This window comes from Garra rufa, chromosome 8 (genome assembly GCF_049309525.1).
Source record: "Garra rufa chromosome 8, GarRuf1.0, whole genome shotgun sequence".
Taxonomy (NCBI): Eukaryota; Metazoa; Chordata; class Actinopteri; order Cypriniformes; family Cyprinidae; genus Garra; species Garra rufa.
The window spans coordinates 33,939,773-33,967,067 of record NC_133368.1 but is presented as its reverse complement, the minus strand read 5'-3'; the positions used below and the strand labels follow the sequence as shown (position 1 = coordinate 33,967,067).

General features: G+C 36.5%; 1 protein-coding gene across 1 annotated transcript in view; it reads right to left on the bottom strand.

The window, feature by feature from the left end:
• The window catches only part of sema5ba (sema domain, seven thrombospondin repeats (type 1 and type 1-like), transmembrane domain (TM) and short cytoplasmic domain, (semaphorin) 5Ba), a 187,043-nt gene that overhangs the window by 144,902 nt on the left and 14,846 nt on the right, over nt 1-27,295 (bottom strand). Inside the window, exon 2 of the mRNA XM_073845086.1 lies at nt 13,251-13,322. The gene's annotated coding sequence lies outside the window, so the exon portion shown is untranslated. The remainder of the gene's footprint in view (nt 1-13,250; nt 13,323-27,295) is intronic.

Sequence of the window (27,295 nt, the reverse complement as noted above, 5' to 3'; positions counted from 1 at the left end):
GAGATGATGATAGTTTTTCTCAAAATAACTGGTAAAATTCTCAAGAAGTGACTCTCAGACTTTCATGTTCATGTCTTCATGCACTTATAAATTGAGGCGGCAGAGGCAGAAAACACTGCAAACGTCTCACACACTTCAGGCTATGTGTGTAGGAAACGAAAGAACATGCAGGATTCATATTTAAATAGTATTTTTGTGGCTTAATATTCACAGACACTAGCCAGATCACATTTTGATTGAAGTACATTTTGTACTGGCCTTTTGATTTGTTCATCCAAAATATGTGGCATTCCACATTATACAGTAAATTCCATTTTTTGTTTTTTGTTTTTTTGCTCGCCGTACAGGTTTAAAAAAAAATCATAAGGGCAAGAAAATAATGAAGAAAATATTTTTGGTTGAAGTATTCCTTTAACAAAGCCAATCTTTGTAAAGGTTTTCAAAGCATATGTTTAACACTCCACTGTGAAAATCCCAACTGGCTGAAAACACATTTAACCAAGCATAAAACATTTTATTTCATCTTTTCGATGTAACTTTTGTTCTTGTGTTCCCTGCACTTACAGGCATAGTTCTTCATAGACAGTTTGAGGTTCACCACTAACCGCTGACACCTGAAAAGCTCCACTCACTGTCGAAATCTCAGCGAAGAGAGGCTAAAACACTTCAGGTGAACAACAGCTCTCCCAGGCAGGGTAATATTTTACATGGCAGTTAAATCAAAACAGTCAGACGGGTACATTGTCAGAGGATTTATGCAGTCTGGACAGGTCTCTTCTGCTCAGCAAAATGAAAGAATGCAAAAGAAAGAGACAGGCGGCATGAAAACATATGGGTGGAATAATTAATAGTGAGGTTTTTTTTAATAGCGAGCAAGTAATTTGTGGCGAACCACCCAGCTATGTGGTTAATTCATCCGTGAAGAACATTAGGAATCTTTATCTGTGTTTAGCAGCTGTCATTTACAAACTCTACATATACGTCTGACAACCCAACCGACTGCTGTCTTCCATCAAAGCCATAATTGTCATTATGGTATGGTCCTTGGGGGTTTTATGTAATTTTGCTGGAAAAATGACAAATTAGCGAAGTTGTCAGTTTGTTAGGCGCATCTTGATTGTGTGTCATTTCACTCAACAATGCCAAAAGAAATATGAACAGCACTTTGAGAATCAATAATTCTTCAGAGGCCGCATATCATGCCAGGCTTGTCATTTATGGCATATTTTACAGCGGAGAACAAAAGAAAATTAATTTTACAAGGAATAAGATCAGTCTTAACGACGGCTGCTACTGTAACTTGGATGGAAAGTACATCACAATAATTTACTACAGTTTGGTTTAATTAGGAGGGAAAAAAATCCATCCCCTGAATTCCTTTTTAATTGGTATACGACTTCACAACATGATTTCTTGTTACCAAAGTCCTGAAGCATGACTGGGCTTTGTACCAGGAAATGAAAAGCAGCTGATAATCATAACAGACTCTAAATAGAATAACAGAACTGATATTGGATAAGCTTGTTAGAATTATCATTAAATCTCCCCCTTTGTAAGATAATAATAAAACAGGCATCTGTAGATTTTGGGGTGACTTCATTTCAGGTTCATGTTTTTTTAAATATGATTTTTTTCATTATTACTTTACATTCTGATGTTCAAATTATTATCTTGAGTCACTGAATCAGAAGATCTTATTCTCTGTGCTTGTCATACTAAGTTCACATTTTTAATTTGAACTGAACGATTCATTGGTGCATGCTTATTCCAATAAGAAAAAAAACTGTCATCAAATAATCAAAATGTAGTAAACTGATTTTCCTCTAAAATTATTTTTCCTTTCCTGGAAAACTGTGGAAGAGTTTTGTTTTAAAAATCTGGTCTGTCAGAATTATTATTTGATATTATATTTAATGCCCACTTTTCATAATCCATATTGCTAATATGGTCAATTCTGCTGAATAAAATAAATTCCAACCCTATACACTCTTAAAAATAAAGGTTCTTTATTGGCATCAATGATTCTATGAAGAACCTTGAATATCCATGGAACCTTCTAAATGCAAAAAAGGTTCTTAATGATCGAAAAAGGCTCTTTAAATTTTAAAATGTTCTTCAAAGTGGTTCTTTCAGGAACTGTTCACTAAAAGGTTCTGTCGGGAAACAAAAATGGTTCTTTATGGCATCACTGCACAAACACCCTTTTGGAACCTTTATTTTTAAGAGTGTATGTATAGTATACACACACACACACACACACACACACACACACACACACTCACACACACACACACACAAAGAGAGAGAGAGTACCATGTGAGGATAAAATCAGTATGTACTTGAAAATCTAATTCAACACAAGTTCACGTTGACAAACAACATTTTGGATCAATTGGCAACTAATTTTGTGACAAATTTTTTTAATACATGTATATAGGCTACACATTCATACACACACAAGATTCTAACAGATGACAGCAGAAGGATTTATCTGAACTAAGATATAAATTATAAATGAACAATGAGCGCAAGTGAAAAATAGAAAAACAAAATGCAGTTGCTGTTGTTTACAAACTTCTGACCTACTCTTCCAGTATTATCATGTACTGTAGACTGCTTTTTACTTTTATCTTCAATTGATGTTTTGTGTGTTTTTTAAAAGAGTTGCTTTGTTTTGACTGCATCTTGTTTTTTCATTGTAGGATGACTTGCGAGAAAGATTAAAAAAAGCATTTCAAATCAGACTTGAAAACCTAATTCTAATTCAACACACAGGACACCTGACTCGGACGGAAACTCAGTTTGGTTTGTTAAACAACATTCTGACTAACTAGATAACTGATTTAAGAAACATAACTCAAATCACAGTACCTAAGTCCAGGTGGTTCACTAAACTATATGACTAACCTTCATGACCTGTGACTTGACATTGAGAGTTGAACATGCTGTAATGATCGTCTGTAAACCTTAACTAGGGCATTCATGAAATGCTAAAGAGCCACTGTGACATTTAAATAAAGATCACTAAGATCTTGTATAACTACCCATATTAAAATAAGATTAAAGACATATTTTCTATAGCTAGACATATTGTAGTTTTTAAATGCTTAAAAATCAACCATATATTTTAACCTCCAACCCACACAGAAATTAAAACTGCTCAAATAAAAATTAGTTGGAAAAGATGTGGTTACAAGATGTGGTATATGACATTTTTAATTTGTACTATTTTAGAGAATAATTAGTGCTTGCTTTGTTTTTTTCTAAAGCTCTAAGCATTAAACTTCTGCACTTAAATTATTTGTGGTACAGGTGTGAATAATACTGCAATTAGTGCACAGAAGTGTGCTATTATTTTTCTAAGTGATCAGACTCATTCAATTTTCCTGGTAGACAATAAAACAGGCAAAAAAAAAAAAAAAACACATGAAGCTGAATTAAGCCACATCTAAGCAATATGTCATAGAGATTTGCTCATTTGCCAACTAGCAACAACCCAGAACACCCTAGCAACTGCATAGCAATGTCCTGGTAATCAGCCGCAACAACTATTAACATGGCAGCATGCTGCACATCCAAGCACCACTCACATATTTAGAAAAAGTACAAATTTAGATTAGAATTTGACTATAAATTCAAGAAATTTTCTTAATTAACAACTCATTAAATACTACACAGGCAGCGATAAGCATAACATTGTAAAACCTAAAGAGACGTTTCATTTGAGAAAACCGACTGCACCATTATAGCTTAAAAAAGTACTTATTTCATAAAAGTTCATAAAAAAACAGTATTTCTAAATATTACATGAGAAAGCCATTTTAACATTTAAACCATTACAATTAGAAACTTTAGCAACCATATCACTGCCTTGGTATTCGCAGTTATTGCCTTTCAAATAAAACCACATGCTGCAGATTTACTGTAGGCTAGTCTTAGTATCACATAACTTTTGTGTTAAATTCAATGGACTCGCAGTCATATTTGAGTGAAATTAACAGGCTTCATTGTTTCAAATGAAAACATCACTGTTTTTACAGTGCATACAATTCTTTGCTTGAAGTTCATTTTTAATTTTAGTAAAATGAAAAAGGTCTTCATGACTGCAATGCAAATTAAAGGAATAGTTCACCCAAATATGAAAATTATGTTATTAATTAATTACTCACCCTCATGTCGTTGTAAACCTGTAAGACCTTTATTCATCTTCAGAACACATATTAAGATATTTTTGATGAAATTCAAGAGCTTTCTGACTAAAATAGTCCATGTGACATCAGTGGAAATTGTTGAATAAAGTCGTTATTTTTGTTTTCTTTGCAAACAAAAGGTATTCCCATAGCTTCATAACATTATCGTTGAACCACAGATTTTAATGATGTTCTTACTACCTTTCTGAGGCTTGAACATGTCAGTTGTGTTGCTGTCTATGCAGAGTCAGAAAGCTCTCGGATTTCACCAAATATGTCTGAATTTGTGTTCTAAAGATGAATTAAGGTCTTACGGGTTTGGAACAACATGAGCTCTTTAAAGCTCTCCAATTTCCAAAAAAATGCCTTCTGGCACTTGAATGCAGTCAGATGCATTGCATTCATTGTCTCCAAGTATAAAAGATCTGCTTGTGTATGCCACACTTCAAGAACAAAAGGAAGAAATGCCCTCAGATCGCATCGTCTCGGTGAATCTTTTAAGACTCCCCTCCCATTCGTGCTCAAGCTCACTTCACAGAGATAGACATGTCCTACCTGTTTGCAGTGTGTGAGGCTGACTACTTCAAAAGGCTCCTAATAAAAATAGATTTTGGGAAGACAGTCTGTATTAGAAGCCTTCGCTTCGACTAATGGGGCTTCACGACAGCCAGTGGGATTATTCATTATCATTCCAATTTCTGAAAGCAATGCCTCGATGAGCCGCTATCATACCAAGTGTGAGCTCTACAGGTGAACAAGGCAAAAATATTCCATTTCCCCCCACGCCGCTGCGAATCTGGGGCTGTGACTGAATGCATGTAGAGGCAGTGTTAATCAGAGCCATTGTGCTTCAGGTGTACTAGAGAGAGACGCAAATCATGAAGTGGACTATAAATGAGGAGCATTATTCACTTATTTAAATTCCAATCTTTTCCTCTTATCTGACATTAAAAGGGATCTTTAGTGGCATTTTCATTAGGACACTAAAATAACAGGATACAGCCCAATGTCTCCTGCTGCTTCCTTCTTTTTTCATCTTTATCAAAGAGAGTGAACGCAAGCCGCTGGATGCCTTCCAAAGGAAGGATCACAGCGTACAGGAGAGGCCAGGTCTATAATTGGGTAAAGGACCGACTGGTTTCTCTAATCCCCCTCCTGAATCATTAAGGAGAAAAACACAATTGTGCGAGTAATTGATGGCTAGTTTCGGTCTGTTTTTCCCACATCTTCTAAGAACCGTGCATGGGGCTTCCTGAAAGTAGCACTGAACACAATGCTGATAATCCTGCCGAAAAAGACCAACATAGATGTTGAGACTTATGATAAGTTGTGTTCAGCCTTCTTTGGTCAACCAAGACTATGTTGCTTTACAAGCTATCACATTAATCAAATTTGGGGCAAAAGTCCATTGTCTGTTCTTAATAGTGTAGCAATGTACACATTGTATGAAGCACAGCTCACACAGAAGTCACTTTCAAACCAAGAAGCATATGGCGTATTCATATGGTCAACTTAAAACGAAATTTGTGTTGGGGAAATCTTTTTACCAATCGTGTAATTCTCTACTTAAATGGCAGGTTTTGTCAGTAAAATTTGCTGAGCAAAGGTAATTGTGACCACACATTGGTACACTATAATAAAACAGTCTAGAAATTAGTTAAAAGTTATGATTTGGTGGCCATTGCTGTGTTTTATTCCATACGTTTTAACTCATTTCTAGACTGTTTTTTTTTTTTTTTTTTTTTTTTTTTTGTAGTGTATTAATGTGTGGTCACATTTAACATTGTTCTGCAATTTTACACTGTCAAAACCAGTATACAGTCCTTAAAGGGATAGTTCACCCAAAATTCTGTCATTATTTACTCACCTTCATGTTGTTTTAAACCTGTAAGACCTTTGTTCATCTTCGGAACACAAATTAAGATATTTTTTATAAAATCAGAAAGCTTTTTAACCATGCATAGACAGAATGTTTAAGGCCCAGAAAGGTAGTAAGGACATTGTTAAAATATAATATTGTTGAATAAAGTCGATATTTTTGTTTGCTTTGTGCACAAAAAGTATTCTCATAGCTTCATACAATTACGGTTGAACCACTGATGTCGCATGAACTATTTTATTGATGTCCTTACTACCTTTCTGTGCCTTGAATGTGTCAGTTGTGTTGCTGTCTATGCAGGGTCAGAAAGCTTTTGGATTTCATCAAACATATCTTAATTTGTGTTCTGAAGATGAACGAAGGTCTTACAAGTTTGGAAGGACATGAAAATGTGTTGGGTACTGTAACTCCAAACTGCTGTTTACCAGAAAATATTTTAAAAAGTTAGTTCACCCCCAAAAAATTCAAGTGCCGTTCCAAATGCAGGGCGCTGAACATTTCAAAAGTGGTTTGAAAAACAACTTCCCACATAATAGAAGTCAAACTTATCAAAAGAACTCAAAAAAAGATTTTTTTCAGTGGGAGTTTAAAGTTATTGTGCAAACAACATCAGATCCCACTGATTTCATTGTTTTTTTGTTTTATATGTCTTGTGTAAATCTGCAAAATTGTACCTTTAGGGGTACAAACAGATTGTCACTGCATATTACACAAAGAAGAAGTTTACTTCCAGAACAAAAATGTACAGATAACGTACTCACCCCCGAGTCATCCAAGATGTTCATGTCTTTCTTTCTTCAGTCATAAAGAAATTATGTTTTTTGAGAAAAAACATTTCAGGATTTTTCTCCATATAGTGGACTTCTATGGTGCCCCGAGTTTGAACTTCCAAAATTCAGTTTAAATGCAGCTTCAAACAATCCCAGCCGAGGAAGAAAGGTCTTATCTAGTGAAACGATCAGTAATTAAAAAAAAATAAAAAAAAATTCAAACGTTTGTCTTGTCTTGCTCTGCCTGAACTTTTTTCTAGTTAAAGACAGTTAGAGTATGTCGAAAATCTCCCATCTCATTTCTCACTCAACTTCAAAATTATCCTACATCGCTGTTTTACCCTTTTTTGTAAAGGGTGTTTTCTTTTTTGCATGTTCACTTTGCAAACACTGGGTTGGTACACTTGCAGCGATGTAGGACGATTATGAAATGATCTTTGAATTTGAGGGAGAAAATGAGATGGAAGTTTTTCAACCTACCCTAAATGTTTTGAACCAGAGATGCATAGACTTTGATGACAAGGGGGTGAGTACATTATCTGTAAATTTTTGTTCTGGACTTCTTTAAAGGGATAACCCTGAACAAATATGTCCCTTTAAGGGTACTGTCCTAGTGACAAGCTGTTTTTGAAAAAAAAAAATTCTGGGACCACAGAGAAAAGTCACTTACACAGGTTTGGGAAAAACATGAGAGGATGATGGCAATTCTTATTTTGATTTATTTTTCTTTTAAAACAAACACTCAGTATGCTAATCCTGGCCCTCAGACTTAAATTTACAGATCAACTGTGCAATGTTCATATCACATACTATGTAACACGCCAAATTAATTATTTGCTGTTGTTTATAATTGCACACTAGTAAGCCTATTCACACCGTACTGATAATTAATGAAACTAATCCAGGAGGAACACACTGTATTCAAATTAACTCAAGTAAAATCTCTTGACAATTTTTCTTTTGTCCTGTTAATTTCCTCCTTACACTTGAGTAATTTCACACAACAGATTTTAAGAGGGGCGCATTATATCACACTCAATGTCCACGCCTATACCACAGAGTAAAGATGCTTCAGCAACTGCAAAAGTCATTTAGAAAATGTGAATCGTAAATATGATCATTTTCTAAGCTTGGAATCTTTTCCCTCACAGTGCAGATCTCTCCTGAGTTTAACTTCTGAATCATGACCCAGAAAGTAAGCCACCCCCGCCCCTCCAACCCTCCACCACAGCAGCAAATCATTCCAGGAAGCTTCCACTGGAGGCCTTTCTCAATCCTTTCCCTCAGCATCACACATCCACATACATTTTAGAAAACATTTCGCAATGTCTGAGTGATATTTCCGCAAAACATGGTAAAAACACGTGTCCAAAGTCACATTTAAGAACGCAACTACTCTTGCTTTTCTGTGGATTAATATGCTTATCAGACACAATCACGCGCTCTACTGAATAAGAGCAGAATAGTATCTCTCTTATAACAGTCAACCTCAAACAATGAAAGCAATCAACTTAATGAAGACAGATGCACAGTCTCGCACAGCTAGACTTTTGAGCATCATAAAATCACGTCCAGTTTGGGGCTAATTCTGGACAACAAGCATGAAATGTGACCAATCACAGTTGTTTTACATGCTGTTTTGGAGCAGATTTATCTTCAAAAGATTATTACACTAACTTAAATGGCCAGTTCACTTTGTACACTGCAAAAAAAAAAAGTTAAACACATTCAAAAGTGTGAGATGTAAGATTTACATTTAATGGGATCGCTGGGTATTAAGACTTGTGTGGCTTAATATAACATAAATTATGTTTCTTACTGAAATATGTAGTAGAAAACCCATGAAAGATTTACGTTATTTTTTATTTTTGTGTTTTATACATATTTTGGAATAATGGTTGCACTCGGTGAGCTACTGACGATACCTTTTACTATTTTTACCGCAACACAACTCGGGAAATACACAACTTGAAAAAAGTAATATTTATATGATGATTGATCACAGCTACTGAAAAAGCTTACAGGTGGCGATGCCTATAAGCATAAAGGCTTAAACCAAATGCTGTACCATCGATTTTCTCCACAATGACTCTAAACGTCCCCGGATATCGAATGAAATTCGCACTGAGAAACTCCTTCAGTGCCTGGGGTGACATGACAATCAGACAAACAGAATGGCATCTTGCATTTCTTGTCTCTGCCATTTGTAAGCTCGTTCAGTATCTGTGGTCTACTAAAAGCCTCAAAAGCATCAGGGATAAAGTGGAGAGAACAAAGACGCAGGTCTTTAGAAGTTATATTCATCCACAGGCATCTTCCCATTCTTTTCTTCTCTTCTTATTGCTAAGAAAGCAGTGCAGACTTACATCGCTTCTCTTGTTGTATTTCAACTGAAAATTAGAACCAACAGCCGCACAATGCAGCATCATATCAGTATTTTATTTCCGAGTTGTGTTGTGGTAAAAATAGCAACCAATAGTGCCTCAGCGAGTGCAGCAATTTCACATCATCGAAATAATGGCACCCCCACAGTCCAAAATATGTATAAAACCATGTGGATTTTTTTAAATAACGTTAATCGTTAATGGGTTTTCTACAAAGTACCTAAAAACCACTAAAATGGAAAACATCATTAAATCATGTGATTAGTCTTTAGAAAATGCACATTGCATCAACCCTCTACCTTGTAAACTCTAGCTAAACTGGTATCAGATTTCTACCAGCTCTTGCCAATTTTGTGTGCACTATGCATCAGACAGTTAGCAAATGGACCTTGGTCAGTCCGTGGGCCCGCCGTCTGAGATTAAGACTGGAGACGGAGTAAATCAGTAGGAGAGAGACGGTGGGAGAAGGGCAGAGAAAGGTGAGCGCAATGAGAAGAGAACAAAAATTGGGGAGTAGATTTATGTTTCCACGGCTGCTCGAGTCCCAAGGAGCATTAGCTGAACTCATGAGCTGTAGACAGCTAATCTTTTGTTATGGGGAAATAAACACACAATGTTAGCCACCGTTTTACAGCCGCTGATCCAAGGCGGATGATAAAAGATCCAGTGGGCCCAGACCACACGGCTTAATGACCCTGAGAGCAACACACAATTTATAGGCTCTCGGTCCCCATCATCACTCCCTGCTTCTAATTTATGACGAGCAAGGGAGCTGGACTCAATATAAGAGAAAACTATTTTAGAGAATGACTAAAAATCGCTTTTATAACACCAGGATCCCTTATACCTTATACGATGTGGTTTAACATACAATAACAAGCTTGTCTTCATCGTTGTTTGTTTTGGTTGATTTATGAGACTCCATCAACACGGAAAATTCCACATAGCTGTGAACAGTTGCATCCTGTCATACAAAGAAATTAGTTTGAGCACTGAATTAAGATGTATTCGATTACGCCATGCGAACAAGAGCCATTAAAACAATGAGTTTGATTAATTGCCATAGTCCTAAAACCTTCAGCGAAACAATGTGTGGTAAGAATCCACTGGGAGGCACCTAATTCTTCTCCAGCTACAATATTACGCTCCTAAATTCCAAAATCCACAAAGCCGGAGCCGAAAACAAGCAAAACCACCTCTTCTCTCCCACAGAGACTAACAAGATCACAAGCATGGCTAGTTCTGTTAAGATATCCCAACTCTACACAGATGTTCTGCTTCTTTGCCTGGAGTGTTGTCAGATTGAACTTAATTGGTTTGCATTTGAGGAAGCGGTTGTTCTGCAAGTAATACTTTAGTGAATTTTGTCATGGCTGCCTTGTGGCCGAGCTCTCCACCGTACGGCCCCTTCTGCCTGGTGTGAATGGCTCCTCTGTGTGACCAGCCAAGGATCTGCCAGGGGGACCCTCTCTTTGTTAGGTGAATGGGCACAGCTAGACCATCTTAAGGCACACTAATGTACCATGGCTGGACCACAAAGAGCGCGTAGTAATTTGCCAAGCATAATGGCACGTCTTTAATTCGGCCGAGGGGGAAACAGACCCTTAAAAGCGAGCTTACAGATGAGGAGTCCCATTCTAGTTTCTACTCTATTCATATCGTAAAAGGGCTTGTTTTCTTCCGGCTCATTGTCATCCCGAACCGAATGTCGGCAAACAACAGTGGGTTGAAATTAAAACAACGCGCCGGCTCCTGGCCTCGCTAAACAGGCTCAGAACACCATAAACAAACAAACAAAAAAAAAGAGCGTCTTCTCAGAAAGGCACAATGATTGAGACCAGCTGCTAAAATGATGTCATTTAGCAGGATTAGGTCACTGGTGGATTATACTTTTGGGAGAAGGAGCAAATACACATATAGAAGGGAGGATGTGCAATATTTACAAAGTGCTTGGGGACAGAGAGGGTTGGAACCATGACTGGACCATCAGAGAACCTGGTGAGTGAGAAAGTAGCTTTAACACTCAACATCCAGGTGTCTGGCAACTCGTTATCTTAAATCCCCAGATGTAAGACAAGTCCAGAAGGTGCTGAATGAATATATAAAACCCCACAAAAGTCGCATTTAACCCAAAAGTAAAAAAAAAAAAAAAAACGTATAGAAACAAAATATTAAAGTGATAGTTCACGCAAAAATGTAAATTTGTTGTGGTACTGCTGTGAACGTGCGCTGAAGACACAGAAAGGAAGAAATTGTTGAATAAAAAGTATTCTCATAGCTTCAGAGATTACGGTTGACCCACTGGACTACTCATGGACTATTTTAACAATGTCCTTACTACCTTTCTGGGCTTTGAATGTGTCAGTTGTGTTGCTGTCAATTCAGGGTCAGAAAGCTCTCAGATTTCTTCAAAAAATATCTTAATTTGTGTTCCGAAGATAAAGGTCTTACAGGTTTGGCATGACATGAGGATGAGTAATTAATGACAGAATTCTCATTTTTGGGTGAACTATCCCTTTAAGACCACTTTTAAAGTATTCAGACATCTTGGTATGATAGGGTCTATTATAATGCCTTTATGCGAATTTAAAAAAAAAAAAAAAAAAAAGGAGAAACTGTGAGGAGGCTACTTAATTCTTAATCTCAATGAGAAAACTTAATTCTCATTATTGTAATGTAAAAATAAAGTAAATAAGTCTAAAAAAAAAGTGTATATAAATTGTAAAAAATGTATGCAACACATTATTATTGTAAGAAATTTACCAATTTACCTGACACTACCATTCAAAATGGAAAAAAAGTCTCTTATGCTCACCAAGGCTGAATTTATTTTATTAAAAAAAAAAAAAAAAAAAGTAAAAATGGTAATATTGTGCAATACTACAATTTAAAATAACTGGTTTCAACAGCATTTATTAGAATTTTTTTTTTTCATTTAATGCATATTCGCTAATTAAAAGTATGTTTCTTATGTAATAAATTATATTTATTACATAAGAAACATATGTAATAAATATAATTTATTATATTTATATTTTCTTCTTGCCATTATAGCTGAAATGTGTCTTGGAAAAACCTTCTTTTTTTGTGAGATTTACCCTGCTATCACAATTATCTTGGCAAAGTCAAGCAGTCAAGAAACTACATCCTTGCTAATGACTGCGACTGCAGACGTATATTTTCAGAAATCAATTTCAGTGAGCCTTCTTCGTAGAACTTGTTACTTTCACACAGATATACGAAATGTATTTTCAGAAGAAGTCTAAAACATGAAAAAGACCCTGGTGATTTGTCAAACACATCAACATACAAGCTTTAATTAGCTTACAAACAGCCAATTAAATATGGCAGCCTCTCTTACGGTTTCTTTTGAGGACGGGAAAAAGAGCCTCAGGCTGTGCCGCTCCACAAATGGCTGCAATGAAAGTTTCAGCCCTTTCTCTTTGCCAGAACGCTCCTTTTCACAACACTCAATTTCTGACATAGAATAAAGGGATTTGACTTGAAAGGCTCCCTGACTTTGTCCGCGGTCACAGAGACAGAGAAATAGAGAGCGAGGAGCGCCGGGGTGACAAAAACAAAAAAGAAAGAGAATAGGAGGAAAACCTCACGCAGATTCTCCAGGAAGACTGGAGATCTCCATTATGACTTGAGTTCTTGTTAAAGAAAGCTGCGCTCAAGTACATAGAGAGCAAATGGTAGAATTGGAACGTTGACTAGAGTTTCTCAAATTCACAAAAAACATATCAAATTCTGAATGTACAAAATCTCATGTCCCTTGTCCACCAAAATGGCGCAATTTTTTTGTGCCAGAGCATTTTAAATGGATTCTTTGTTTAGGGCCTGATTAGAAATCCTTCAAAAATCACTACAAATTTGCTTTATGTTTCAAATGAGGCAGGAATACCTGCACCCTGCTGATGGAAAAGGGGCAAAAGTGAAGCACACCGAGGTTCTTTTGTTCCTCAGGTTTCATTCAGATAATTACATCTCGCAGAATGTTTACAACAAGGAGAAACCTACTTACAGAGGCATCATGAGCATGTCATCTTTGAGGATGCAGGGCTATTGCTGAGACAGGTAGCAATCCTTCTGTAGCCTTTGGAGAGAGAAGCAGAGGAAGCACATAAGTGTTTTATTTAGTGAAGCAAGAGAAGATACGCGTTACCCTACACTCATAAACAAACCACTAACCCTCTCAATGAAATAGAAAACTCAGACCCTGGAGCTCTGTTGAAAAGGAAATGCAAGTATGGCACGTTAGAAGGAGCACCAGCCACAGCTACTACTCTGGGTTCCCAACCTTTTTTGTATGCTGCACCCCGATGACCTACATTATTTACTTGAAGTACCCCCTGAGATTTTAAGCAATGCATTAGCAAGCACTGCAAATGACTGTTTCCAAAAAGGGTTTTCAAACATTCTTACCGCCCTTTCTTTACGGTTGCCATTCGTCCCATATACACTACTGTTCAAAAGTTTTTAATGTTTTTGAAAAGTTTTCTTTTGCTCAGCAAGGCTGAATTTATTGATCAAAAGTACCAAAATATTGTGACATATTACAATTTAAAATATATATTTTCTATTTTCAAAAAGTTTAAAATCAAATTCATTTCTGTGATAACGTTGAATTTTCAGCAGCCTTTTCTCCAGTCTTCTGTCAACATGATCCTTCACAATTTCTTCTAATATGCTAATTTGGAGCTCAAGAAATATCTTACTAGCTCTGTTAAAAACAGTTGTGCTGCCTAACATTTTATGGAAATTTTAAGCCTTCTTTGATAAATAGAAATACAGAAGAGCATTTATTTGAAATAGCAAAAAAAAAAAAAAATGTTACATATTATATACAAGATTCAATGGACCTTTTTTGAATAAAAGAAACAAATTTCTTTCTATACTATGAAATAATAACATACTGACCCAAAACCTTTGAATGGTAGTTTAAAGGGTCAGTTCACCCAAAAATGAAAATTAGCCTATTATTTACTCACCCTCAAGTCATCCTAGGCGTATATGACTTCCTTCTTTCAGACGAATCCAATCAGAGTTATTTTTAAAAATGTTCTGACTCTTTCAAAATTTATCATGGCAAGATGTGGGTGTTTCTCTTCAACAGGTCGAAAGAAGTCCAATAAAGCACATCCATCATAATACAACGTGCCTCACATGGTTCCGGGGGGTGAATAAAGGCCTCCCTTAGCGAATCGATGCATTTTTGTAAGACAAATATCCATATTTAAAACTTAATAATCACTTTAATCTAGCTTGCGCTCACAGTTGTACACAGAAGCAGTTCTGGGCAGATGACGTATAGGACGTTGATCAACGGATTACGAACAACAGTCACAAATAAGAAGTACAAAACGAGGATTTGTAAAGAAAAATGTCTGAGGATTTTGATATATGCCAAGAGGAGACTGGTTTTCCTTTGCTAAAGTAAGGAAACTTTGCTTCCTTTTCTCCTGTAAACAAATGTTGGTTATCACGAGACTCACAGTCACATATGCTACGCATACATCCTACAACATCCGTCCGAAGCTGCTTCCATGTACAACACTGAGCGCAAGCTAGATTTAAGTGATTATTACGTTTTGAATATAGATGTTTTTCTTACTCACTACAGGAGGCCTTTATTCACCCCCCGGAGCCATGTGAGGCACTTTTTATTATGGATGGATGAGCTTCATTGTACTTGTTTGGACCTGTTGAAGAGAAACACACACCTATTGCCATGATAAAGCTTGAAAGAGCCAGGACATTTTTTAATATAACTCCGATTGTATTCGTCTGAATGAAGGAAGTCAGATACGCCTAGGATGGCTTGAGGGTGAGTAAATAATGGGCCAATTTTCATTTTTGGGTGAACTAACCCTTTAATACAGGACAAATCTCATATTTAAAGATGAAATGCTGCTATTTGTGCCCATATTTTGAATTCTCTTATATGTGATCTTGCATAATTAAATATGGATGAAAATATGAGGCGCAAGACACATACATCAAGTGCTTGTCATTCAAACTTAATGGTGCATATTTATGTTGAGAGTAAGAGCATTAAATATGCAAAATGCTTTGAAATGTAAGCAAAAATCAGAGCAAAATGCTTTTAGACACAACTATATTACGTACTATAAAATCTTGCTTTAGAAACAGAAAACATAGTTCTTAGATGACTTCATAATTGCAGATTATATAAATACATTGAGTAGAAAGTTCAAGATAAACAACATCTTTTGCTTGAGCTCTACTCGTTCTTATCAAACTTTGCAATTAAAAGTGCACTACAGCATCCCACAGCTTGGACAACAACCGTCTCTGTACTGATAAGAGCAAAGCCCAGTTGTTCAGGACTTAATTAAGATTAGGAAGAGCAAAGAGAGAAGCCGACCCACTTCATAAGCCTCGGCCATCCAGGCACAGGGGCTTTGTGCTCTCTTCGTCTCTGAGGATCTAGCAAAGGTTAGTCCAGCATTGTATAGAGCAAAGCCTCGAGCCAGAGTGAGACACTGGGCTAGAGTAATTAAGGAGTAAATAATGAAGGCTTTCAACGGACCCCTGCTCCTATGATCTGATTGACCGGCGTGTCAGGCCATGTTCGATAAATCAATTAACAACCACTGAGAATTACTGCCTTCAAAGGTCACTGAAACCGAGAAGTTTTAGCCACAGGCCGATCAACCTCAACATCCTCAGATTCCACAGGTGGCTTATCTTCCTATGAAAGTCTTTATACGACTACTTTTTCCTGTATGGACTTTAAAAATGAAATATCTCTCTCCATTAAAATTTTTAATGTCTTTATTAAAAAACATGCAGGCTTGCAGCTGGCAGGGTTGGATTATGGATCAAGTGGCCAATGAGGCCAGTGCTCTAGAGTCTCAGACTGCCAGGGGCCTTCAAAGCCTCGGGACATGCTGTCAGAGATTGGAAAAAGAAGCTGAACCAGATCGAATATAGTGCAAACTGAACACTAGACCTCCAGAGCTATAAATAAAGCACAATCTGGCCAAATCCAGTCAATTTCTTCTATGGAACAAAGCATAAGATATTTAGAAAAATGTCTTGTGTTTTTATAAATATCTTATTTTGTGTTCTGTAGGTGAATGTAAGTCATACAGGTTTGGAACCAGACATTTCCTTTTAAAACGAATGTGAAAACAAGGGGACATTGGATGGCCATTTTCCACAAGTCGGTATTATTCTTTAAGGTCTTTGTAAAATCTCTGTAGCATACTTTGGTTAAAATTCTTCAATAGTTAGAGTTAGTGTTAAACTAACTAAAAGTGTTTTACCTTGTCAAAAACAGTTATGTTCACAGGAAACCATTTCGGTGCATGGCTCTTTAAATGTTAATGAGCTACTGCTTTCTCCGCCCCTTACTTTCATTTTTTTGTGTATTCGGTGGCGCGTTACCATCAAAAACAAAACTAATCCACTGCGTCCTCAGTTGTTCTGATGTCGGGAGAAAACAAAAGACTCATATGTTCACTTTTACATGCAACTACAAAGAGCAGCTTGAGCATGGAGAAAATGGTGGACAGCATTCAGCTGGCTGAGGGTGGAAATATGCTAATACTAGTAGACAGTCGGTCAGCAGTCGTGGGCGGGGCTTGTGAAAAATGTCATATTGCTCAGAAAAAAAAAAAAAAATGGACTGTTTAGGTTGTTGGGCATGAAAATAAAAAGTTGGATGGATTTTTATAATTGTAGGGTGGCTTTGTCCACACACTATGATACATTTATATGCAAAAACCATGTAAAATTTAACTTTGCATCAGATGTCCCCTTTGAGACCTGCACACAAATTGAATACTGTATATCCATACAAATTCTACACTGAATTAAATGCCAGATACAGTTTATTACATTACTAACGTGCCAAAAATACTAAGAAAAGACTTTCTGCATACTCCAGGGCTTTTATTTGTATAAAAGTTTGTAATTAAAATAATGAGAGAGCTAAAGTATGCACTCTACAAAATATGACTATTTTTTATTTTATAGTGTTTATAATTCATAAACAGTAAATCATTAGCATTCGCTTGGGATCAATCATAATTATTGATTGCGAACTGCTTTGAAACCGCAGTGTGCAACAAAGCAACATTTGACTTCGAACGTCCAGCGCTGACATTAATTTCAAATTACAGTACAGCCTTTTGATGTTTAATAATCACATTAGGTGTATCAAGGTTTTGGTTTTTCCATCCCCAAATTTAAGACTTCTTAAAAGGATAATTACAAAAAGGTAATTATAGCATTTATGATATTTAAAACTTTTCTGGCCTTAAGGGCATTTTCACACTTGGAAGATTTGGTTAGATTAAAATGAACTCAAGTGTGATTACAGTTCACAATTATTCAAATGAACAGAGCAGCGCACACCAAACAACCCAATCAAGAACCACCTTTTTAAGTCGTCTCGGCGCACTTTCAAACAGTTCAACTGATATATGAACGCAACATGGACAAAATACATATAAACAACCAACAAGATGTCACATAATGAACCTGAAATGGAAAAAATGCTCAAGCATACCTGGTTCTTATTATCATAGGAGCCATGTTTATTACAGGAAGTCCTAGCACTGTTTTGACTCCTTTACACATTTTATAAGCTCTTAGAGAGTTATTAGCTGAAAAAAATAAAAAATACTACCATGTGTGACCCTGGACCACAAAACCAGTATTAAGTAGCACAGGTATATTTGTAGAAATAGCCAAAAATACATTGTATGGGTCAAAATTATCGATTTTTCTTTTATGCCAACAATCATTAGGATATTAAGTAAAGATCATGTTCCATGAAGATATTAGTAATATACATTGCTAAAAAAAAACATTTAGACAACTTTAAAGGCGATTTTCTCACCCCTGACATGGCATGGACTGACATGGAAGAGAGGAAATTGTTAATTAAAGTTGTTTTTTTCTTTGCGCACAAAAAGTATTCGCATGACATTATGGTTAAACCACTCATGTTACATGGACTATTTTAACAATATCCTTACTACCTTTCTGGGTCTTGAACGTTTCATTGTTGTCTTTTGAATTTCATTAAAAATATTATAATTTGTGTTCTGAAGATGAACAAATGTCTTACAGGTTTGGAATTACATGAGGGTGAATAATTATGGCAGAATTTAGAATTTTGGATGAACTATCCCTTTAAGATTTTGTAAGAACTAACAGGGGCACTGAATTACATGACAATGTTATTCTGGAATAAAATACATTGCATTATGTGCATTTCTTTAAAGATTTTCCCTGAAACACCACTAAAGAGTTATTCTATCAAACCGCTAGAAATCCCTCAGGACATATGAGTAATCGTGGTTAATGATATGCGATAAGCTTTATTCAATGGTCTCTTCGGGTAATATCAAGTTTAAGATTACAATTCATAGCTTTACCATTTAATGCTTTTTCACAGCTGGGAATAAGCCCAGGAAAAATGATTCATTAAAGGACAACTAAATGAGGCTTATGCTAATCACCATGCTGAACGCGACGAACTGCGCGCTGTGGTTGGAATACGATGTGCCGGCTCACAACTAAGCACGTTGTTGCACGGGTGGGGGATGGCAGTGCACTGTGGGCGTACTCTCCAAACAACCAGGTGTTCACTGTGGGATAAACATTTGCTAACAGGCTCCAACAAGATCCCCAGGGCCCGAGATTAAGGGAGTCTAGCGAGCTACAGATTCAAAATGCTGCTGCAGGTGGGAAGGCAGGCTACGGTTTGATCTCAGAGTTTTAATTTAGCTGTGACTGTGGCAAAATGATTGTGTCGCTCAGCAGTACTTTATAAAAGTTGCTCCTTGCATGTCTTGTGCAACCTACTGCTGGCCTTCCAACTCAGAAGTAATACACGAAAAAAGGAAAAACAGAAGTAGGTGCTGTAAAGCTGGATTCGTCAAGAGTTTGCCTAAAAAAAAAAACTAAATAGAAGCGCTAACCTAAGCCAACAATTCCCAAACGTTTCTAAAAGGCAAACAACCCAAAGGAAAGGGGTATATTACATGTAGAGTTTTTTGGGCACTGGTATAATCTAAAGAAATAAAAAAAATGTGACCCTGGTCTTAAGTAGCACAGGTATATTTGCAGCAATAGTCAAATATACATTGTATGGGTCAAAATTATCGATTTTTCGTTTATGCCAAAAATCATTATGATATTAAGTGAAGATCATGTTCCATGAAGATATTTTGTAAATTTCCTACCATAATTATATCAAAACTTAATTTTTGATTAGTAATATGGATTGCTAAGAACTTCATCTGGACAACTTTAAAGGTGATTTTCTCAGTATCTTTGCAGTTTTTTAAATAGTATGCTCTTGGACATCAAATCAAGTAAAACCAATGAATGCTCACAAACCAGCAATGTTAGCAGGATCAACATATTACTTTTCATAAAACATTAGATGCTTTTATTGTTTTTGTAAATATACATATTATGGTCCTGACAGGCAGTGGTCCATTCATATCGATAATAGATTTATTTACAAAAATAAATATGAACAATTAAAACAAACAACGCAAAAAGACTAAATCTGATAGAGAAAAAAAAAACAGAACTGAGCATTTAGACCTGCAATATGAACATAGGCATTGTGTATATCAATTGCATTTAGTCAGCAGGAGGCTGGGTATAGAAGACCCACACAAAAGGCAACCAATGAAAGGCTGAGAGATGTGGTCCAGGCGAGGGGACCTCCTGGGTCGGTGGCCCGGTGTGACTGCGATCGGAGGGACCGCAGATGCAGTAATTACGCCTCCCACAGTGGATCTAATGGCGCCCACCCTGAATCAATGCCACAAGTCCGAAGTGGCACTATAAATAATATTGTAGCAGCCAAATTGTCAACTATTAAAATATGTATACATATATTGCTGTCAAATGTTTAGTTCATCCAAAAATTTACATGTACAGTTGCAATCAAAATTATTCAACCTCCTTTTTTTGTGAAAACAATTTAACAAAGATTTGAGTGAATCTGAGAATGCAAGTTGATGGATAATGGGGAAAAAAATCTAATCTAAATTATTCAACCCCCAAAAGTCAAATTTGGTGCAAATTTGACTACAGTCTTGGCCCATTACTCGCTTGAAACAGCATTCAAACTCAAACTTCAAATTCAACCAAATGTTTTCAATGAGAATTAAATCTAAAGACTGAACAGGCCACTCAGGGAACATTCTATGACTGATCCCTCAACCAAGCATAAGTACATTTGGATGTATACGTTGGGATGACTGTCCTGCAGGAAAATCCATTGATCGTCAGCCTCAGTCTTTGCACCAAAAGCAACACAATTCTTGCCAAAATGGCCTGATACTTCAAAGAATCTAGGGCTGCACGATTAATCGCATGATGTTGCGAGGCGCATTTAGTCAATGAAGCCGGTACTTTGATTATTAGTAAATCTCCATCACGTGCGTTCAGCGTTCGGCACTTAATACACAGAGGCGTAAATCACTGACAGGCTACGCCAAATCGTGCACAAAATCAAATACACCATAACAGGACTGGCCCACCTCCAAGTTTGACGATGGAGATGGTGTTCCTCTGTTTAAACTTTTGCACAAGACATACTGCTGATCCATGGGTCCAAAAAGTTCCAGCTTGGTCACCTCACTCCGTACAATATTCTTCCAGAACTCCACAGGTCTACCCAAATTAATTTTAGCGTGTCCAATTAGCTTTTTTGTTCTTCTTGGTCAAGAGTGGTATTCGGCAAGATTCCTCAACATGAACGTCATACTTGTCTAGTGTTCCTATACACTGCATTGAAATGTTTTTTCCACCTTTCATAGGGTCATTTTGCAAGTCTTTGGCTGTACATTGTAGGTTTGTCTCAGTTTCCCTGATCAAACATTTTATGATATTGTGCTCAAAGGTTGATATTAACACCCACAAGTTTTTCTGATACAACACACTTGAAACTAAGGAGTCAGGCTGCCAGCTGTTTCTCTAGGAACTGTTAATGGCTTGGAAATCTTCATGCAGTCACAGACTTTCTAATATAATAAAACTTTATAAGCTTTTGCAAGAGCTCTGTTGACTTTGCCATAATTGCTACACAACTTCAGCACATGCATGGGCTAAATGTATGTATGTGTAACAGTTCAAGCTAAATAAGTTTTTCTAACGGCTTAATTGTGTTTTAAGACAATTTTGTTCTCCACCATAAAAATAAGTGAATTAAAAACAATCACAAATTGAGATATTTTTGATCAAATCCAAGAGCTTTCAGATCCTGCATAGACAGCAACGTAACTACCACGTTGAAGGCCCATCAGTGGTTCAACCGTCATTTTTATAAAGCTACGAGAATACTTTGTGCACAGAGAAAACAGAAATGCATGTCTTATCGATTACCCAGTTCTTGAAAACTTGGAACCAGTTCTCAATTCTCAACCCCAATCACTGGATTTGCCAAATAGTAAAAGATACACAGAAATCACATCTTTGAAAAAAAAAATTTAAGGGCACTCATATCAACAAATCAACAACCTAATGTGAATATTCAAATTTTATGAATAACATCCCTGAAAAAAAAATATTTATTACTTTTGGATGGACATAAATTCTGATTACAAAGTCTATAAACATTTCCTTTACTTTAGTAGTTTCTGTAGAACTGCTCACAGTGACTGTTTGGCCATTACTTGATTGAGTTTTTTCCATGTCAACCTATGATTCTGATAAGTAGATGCCACAAAGTCCATGAATGGCAAACAAATTATGGTTGATCGCTTTACTGTCATAGTTCAGTGGAACAGACATTATGCAGACAGTCATACATGTGCCTACAAAAAACTACACCCAACTTCTCACAAATGTCTGAGAAACTTTCCTTTTAGATTTTCCAAATTGAGCCACTATTTGCTTTGCAATCAATAGTGGTTTCCATATGGGCAAATATCAATAGCAAGACACGAACAGAACGAGGCGGCAATAACATTCGAGGGAAATGGCAATATATCACAACTACACTGAGAGCAAAATTACATACCCATATGTTTGAATTACACAAAACGCTTCTCAGTAGATAAATGCAGGATTCAAATTGAGCATGTCTTAGGTGGAAATTGATGTGTTATATGTGTGACTGAGGATTTAAAAATTCTTACAATGAACGGGCAATAAATTCTGCACTGAATTTTGAACAGGAGTATGACAGATTATACGAACACATAAAGTGAAGCATGCAAAAGCAGGATTTCTCATAAAGGTGCACTGGAATTGCTTGAGCTTTGCAGAGCACCTAAACAGCTAAATAAAAGTCTCAATTGTAGTCTCCAGCGCCCGTCTGTGACGCTACATCAAACATCAGCGACTTCAAAAGCCGAGATCACAGCGGAGCTTCTACAGCACTCAATGCCTGGTGCCATCAAAAGTTCACCTATCTCAGTTTATGCCAAATAACTTGCTTCATCTCATTGTTGGAGCTCTAAGCTAATGAACACGCTGGAGCTTTTCTATAATGAAACTGAATTAAAGTCAATGGATGAAGTGCCAATCCAGTGAGTAATTACTGCCAGTCAGATGAATCACAAAGCCACAGAATCTGCTCCCTCTCCTGATGGTCAACAGGGTGATTAATGATTCAGAGTAAACCTCTCGCTTTAATGAGATCATTACAGAAAACAAATAACCCCTGGATGGGCGACCTAGCTGTCTTTTTTCAAAGTGTCGGGGGCACACACTTAGTTTACTAACTTGATGTAAACATGTTAATCCCATCTATCATTTCTCAATATGACTGTATGAGCTCTTTGAAATATTATAAACTTCTCAACCGGAATGAATGAGCTCTATTTAGTCACTCAATACAACCACATTACTTAGCACAATCTAACACATGCAACACTCTAATTAGTTCATTTAGGCATCTGCCCTCATGATTAAGTTGCTTTATGGTTAAATAAACAAGTTAAAATGATTTTCTCAATTCATAGTTACCCACTGAAGCCAAGCATGGCTGAACTTGGCCCGTACTTGGATGGGACAGCTCCTGGGTAAACTAAAGTTGCTGGAAGGGGTGTTAGTGAGGCCAGCAGGGAGTGCTTACCCTGCGATCAGGCTGAATTCCCCCCATGGCCCCTATCCATCACAGCCTCTTAATAAAACCCAGCTATAAATTGGCTGCATCACATTCCTCTCCACCAAAAACTGGTGCACAGAGACAACTGTGGTGCACTATGGCTGGTGTCACATCAGGTAGACGGATTCTGAACAATACGGTTTGAGTTGATTTGAGTGCTTTGAGTGGCAGAAAGCTTGAAAAACTCCAATCTGCTAAAGCAAGAAATAAATATATGTGCTCAAATACAAAGAAATAAAAGACCTGACCCTTCATTAAAACCAACCCCCCATCGTTACTGTTGATATGTCCAACATCAAGCCAAACATGTTCTCACACAGTGAAAAATACATTGTGGAACAAAAAGGAAACTGACAACACGCTGACAGACAAGACAGGTTACTTTAGGTATAAACAAAGTCTCATCTTTCATATTTTGTAAGAAATTTAAACAATAAATACTATTTTGTGGCTCTTTAATGTGTGGTGCCTCAGTTCAAGATGTTCTGATCATATGATCTCAACAGAGCTATTGCCATTAGGTTAATCTTAGAGGTTATTCTTAATGTTTAACAATAACTAAATAAATTAAAAAAACACAAGCATATAAATATAGATACTAGGTCTATCAAATCAATTAATTGTGATTAATCACATCCAAAATAAAAGTTTGTGTTTACATAATATATGTGTGTGTGTACTGTGTCTATTTATATGTATATAAAAAGACTTTTGGATTTAATTTTGGATGCGAATATTTGCGGTTAATCAATTTTAAAGACATACATGTAAACTTTTATTTAGGATGCGAATAATCGGGATTAATCAATTTGACACGCATACATGGAAACTTTTATTTTGGATGCGAATGTTTGCGATTAATCGATTTGACAGACATGCATGGAAACTTTTTTAGGGATGCTATTAATCGTGATTAATCGATTTGACACATGCATGTAAACTTTTATTAAGGATGCTATTAAATCACAATCGATTTGACACAAATGTAAACATTTATTTGGGATGCTATTAGTCGTGATTAATCAATTTGACTCACGTAAATGTAAACTTATTTTGGATGCTATTAATCGCGATTAATTTGACATACATGGATGTAAACTTTCATTAAGGATGCTAATAATCCCAATTAATTGATTTGACACATACATGTACATTTTTATTGGGGGTGCTATTATTTATGATTAATTTATTTGATACTCATACATGTAAACTTTTATTTGGGATGCTATAAATCGCGAATAATCTATTTGACACACATGCATGTAAACCATTATTAAGGATGCTAATAATCTCAATTAATCAATTTGACATATGTCAACTTTTATTAAGGATGCTATTAATAGTGATTAATTGATTTGACACTCATACAAGTAAACTTTTCTTAAGGATGTCAATAATCGTGATTAATCGATTTGTCACATACATGTCAACATTTATCAAGGATGCTATTAAATCGCAATCAATCAATTTGACATATTACATGTAAACTTTTATTAGGGATGCTATTAATTGCGATTAATGGATTTGATAGACATACATGGAAGCTTGTATTTGGAGATGCGCGATTAATCGTTTTGACAGTCCTATTATATACATACATACTCTAACATTCAAAATTTGGAGTCTTTGAAATAAATTAGCAACAGAAGCATTCAATTGAAAAGTGAGTTTTACACTGCTACCAAAAAAAAAAAAAATTCAAATAAATGCTGTTCTTTTGAACTTTCTATTCATCAAAGTATCTGGATTTCCACAAAAATATTAAGAAGCACAACTGCTTCAACATTTATAATAATAAGAAATGCTTCTTGAACATAACATCAAATCAGCATATTTGGATGATTTCTGACAATAAATACTAAAGTAATACCTGCTGTAAAATCAGCTTTGCAATCACAGGAATATTACATGTTAAAATACAGTAAATTACAAAACGTATGATCAAATAAATGCAGTCTTAGTGAGTATAAGAGACTTATTTCATAAACATTAGACAATTTTACCAATCCCAAACTTTTTAATGTGAGTGTATGTGATTTAATTAAATGGTATCTCTGCCATGTAGTTGAGAAAGTCTCTCCCTAACTACATATTACAATGACCTCTACATCCAGCACGATTGTTTTCCGCTTCTCTCTTATCACAGTAGGCCGGATGGAGTGGTATAGTGCGCTCTGAATGTCACTGTGGCAGGAAACTGCAGCAGCAGAGGGGGGTACAGTACTGAGCAGCAGCATCTCTATCAATGTCATAATTAAGACTTCAGAGGACAGATGTAAAGAGGAGAGATAATACACTCGCTCACAGATAAATGTCTGTGAGGTCTTGCATTCATTAGCGGCGGAGATCCGAAATAGATAAGCAACACATTAGGAGATAGTGACTAGAGGGCTGGAAGATCAGCTTTTGAACAGCAGTGCGAGACGAGCCACACATTCAGTCGCCGCTTTTTCTTCTACTGTGCAAATAGCAAATAACAACGAACAAAGCAGCACCTGTCTGCTTCACAACGTCACAACTAACAAAAAAAAGTCTAGTGTAAGATGTTATTGCATTCTGTACACAGTATTTCCATGTATGTAGGTGCCAGACGGATATCTACGGCTTTTAGTCAAACTTTTCAGAAGTAACGCAACAGATCAACACCAGTTTTAAAACTGTAAATGATTCTGAAGGATCACAGTGACGCTAAAGACTAGAGTAATGGCTGCTGAAAATTCATCACAAGAAGAAATTACATCTGACAAAATATCAAAATAGAAAACAGTTGTTTAAATAGTGATATGTTAATATTTGTGTGGACCAGCCTGGAAATTCATTCTGGTCTACACTTGTCTTCTCAGTCGGGAACCGCTGTCACCCTTTGAATAAGATATTGTTTGAAAAGGCGAAATAAAGAATTGATGCTGCGGCTAAAACAATTCTGACAACTGATCTGATATTCCACAAGGACTTATTTAACTGTCAACACTGGCAACATCAAAACAAAGACTGTTAACAAACACTTCCAGTAGAATAAAAATAATGTTTCCATAAAGCACTCCAAATGTTTTAATGCAAGTCATTTACAGCCACATTTCTGGTTATTAAATCTGTCTCTCAAAGCCTGATCCTTCCTATTCATTAAATAAGATGTGCTCTTCAGGGATAGATAATGGTTTCTCACCAATTCAAGAACCCACATCTACATCTACTGTATGTAAATCTATCTCAAGGAGACATGTGAACAAAAATAAAAAAACTAAAATCTGACATTGGCATTGAATTCACTTCAGTTGACAGTGACACCACCTTCCAAGAGAGAGAAGAAAGAAAAAAAAAAACAGACTAAACGCAGCATAACGGCAGCACAAATTGGCCGTCTACGCTTAACAAGCTTCTATTTTATGTCTTGTTTATTCCACTCACAGCACAGTGGCAGCAGATCTGTCATTTTACAAACCCTAATAAATAGAAGCACGCTTTTGTAAAGTCAAAGCCTGGGCTGCCGCTACATTGTAAACTGCTGAGGGCTGCTGGGCTCAGAGCCAACTAAGACGCAAAAAGACATGTTTACTGTTAACAGTTGGAGGGAGATGGGTATTTGGTGGGGGGGGCATGTGAAGTTGGCTCAGCACCGGATCTAAACCTCAGAGTATCAGCTCTGTGTGCTTATGGGAGGAGCGGACCACCCTAGGCCAGATGAAATGGAACTGGTACCATAGGGGGTACAGAGTCTGATGAGGTGGGCCTTAAGCTTCTTTCCCATGAAGGCGTGAGAAATATATAAGACTTCAATTACATTGGTTCCATACATGTTCCCAGCTGGTGGATCGTGACCCGAAAAAGGGATTGCAGGGTTTTTTTTGACAGAAGCATGGGCAGCTGGGGAAATGCAGGTATATGCTAAAATTAAGGGGTGGGCTTTGACACAAATTTCATGATTCAATTCTATTCTGATTCACAAGCTTGTGATT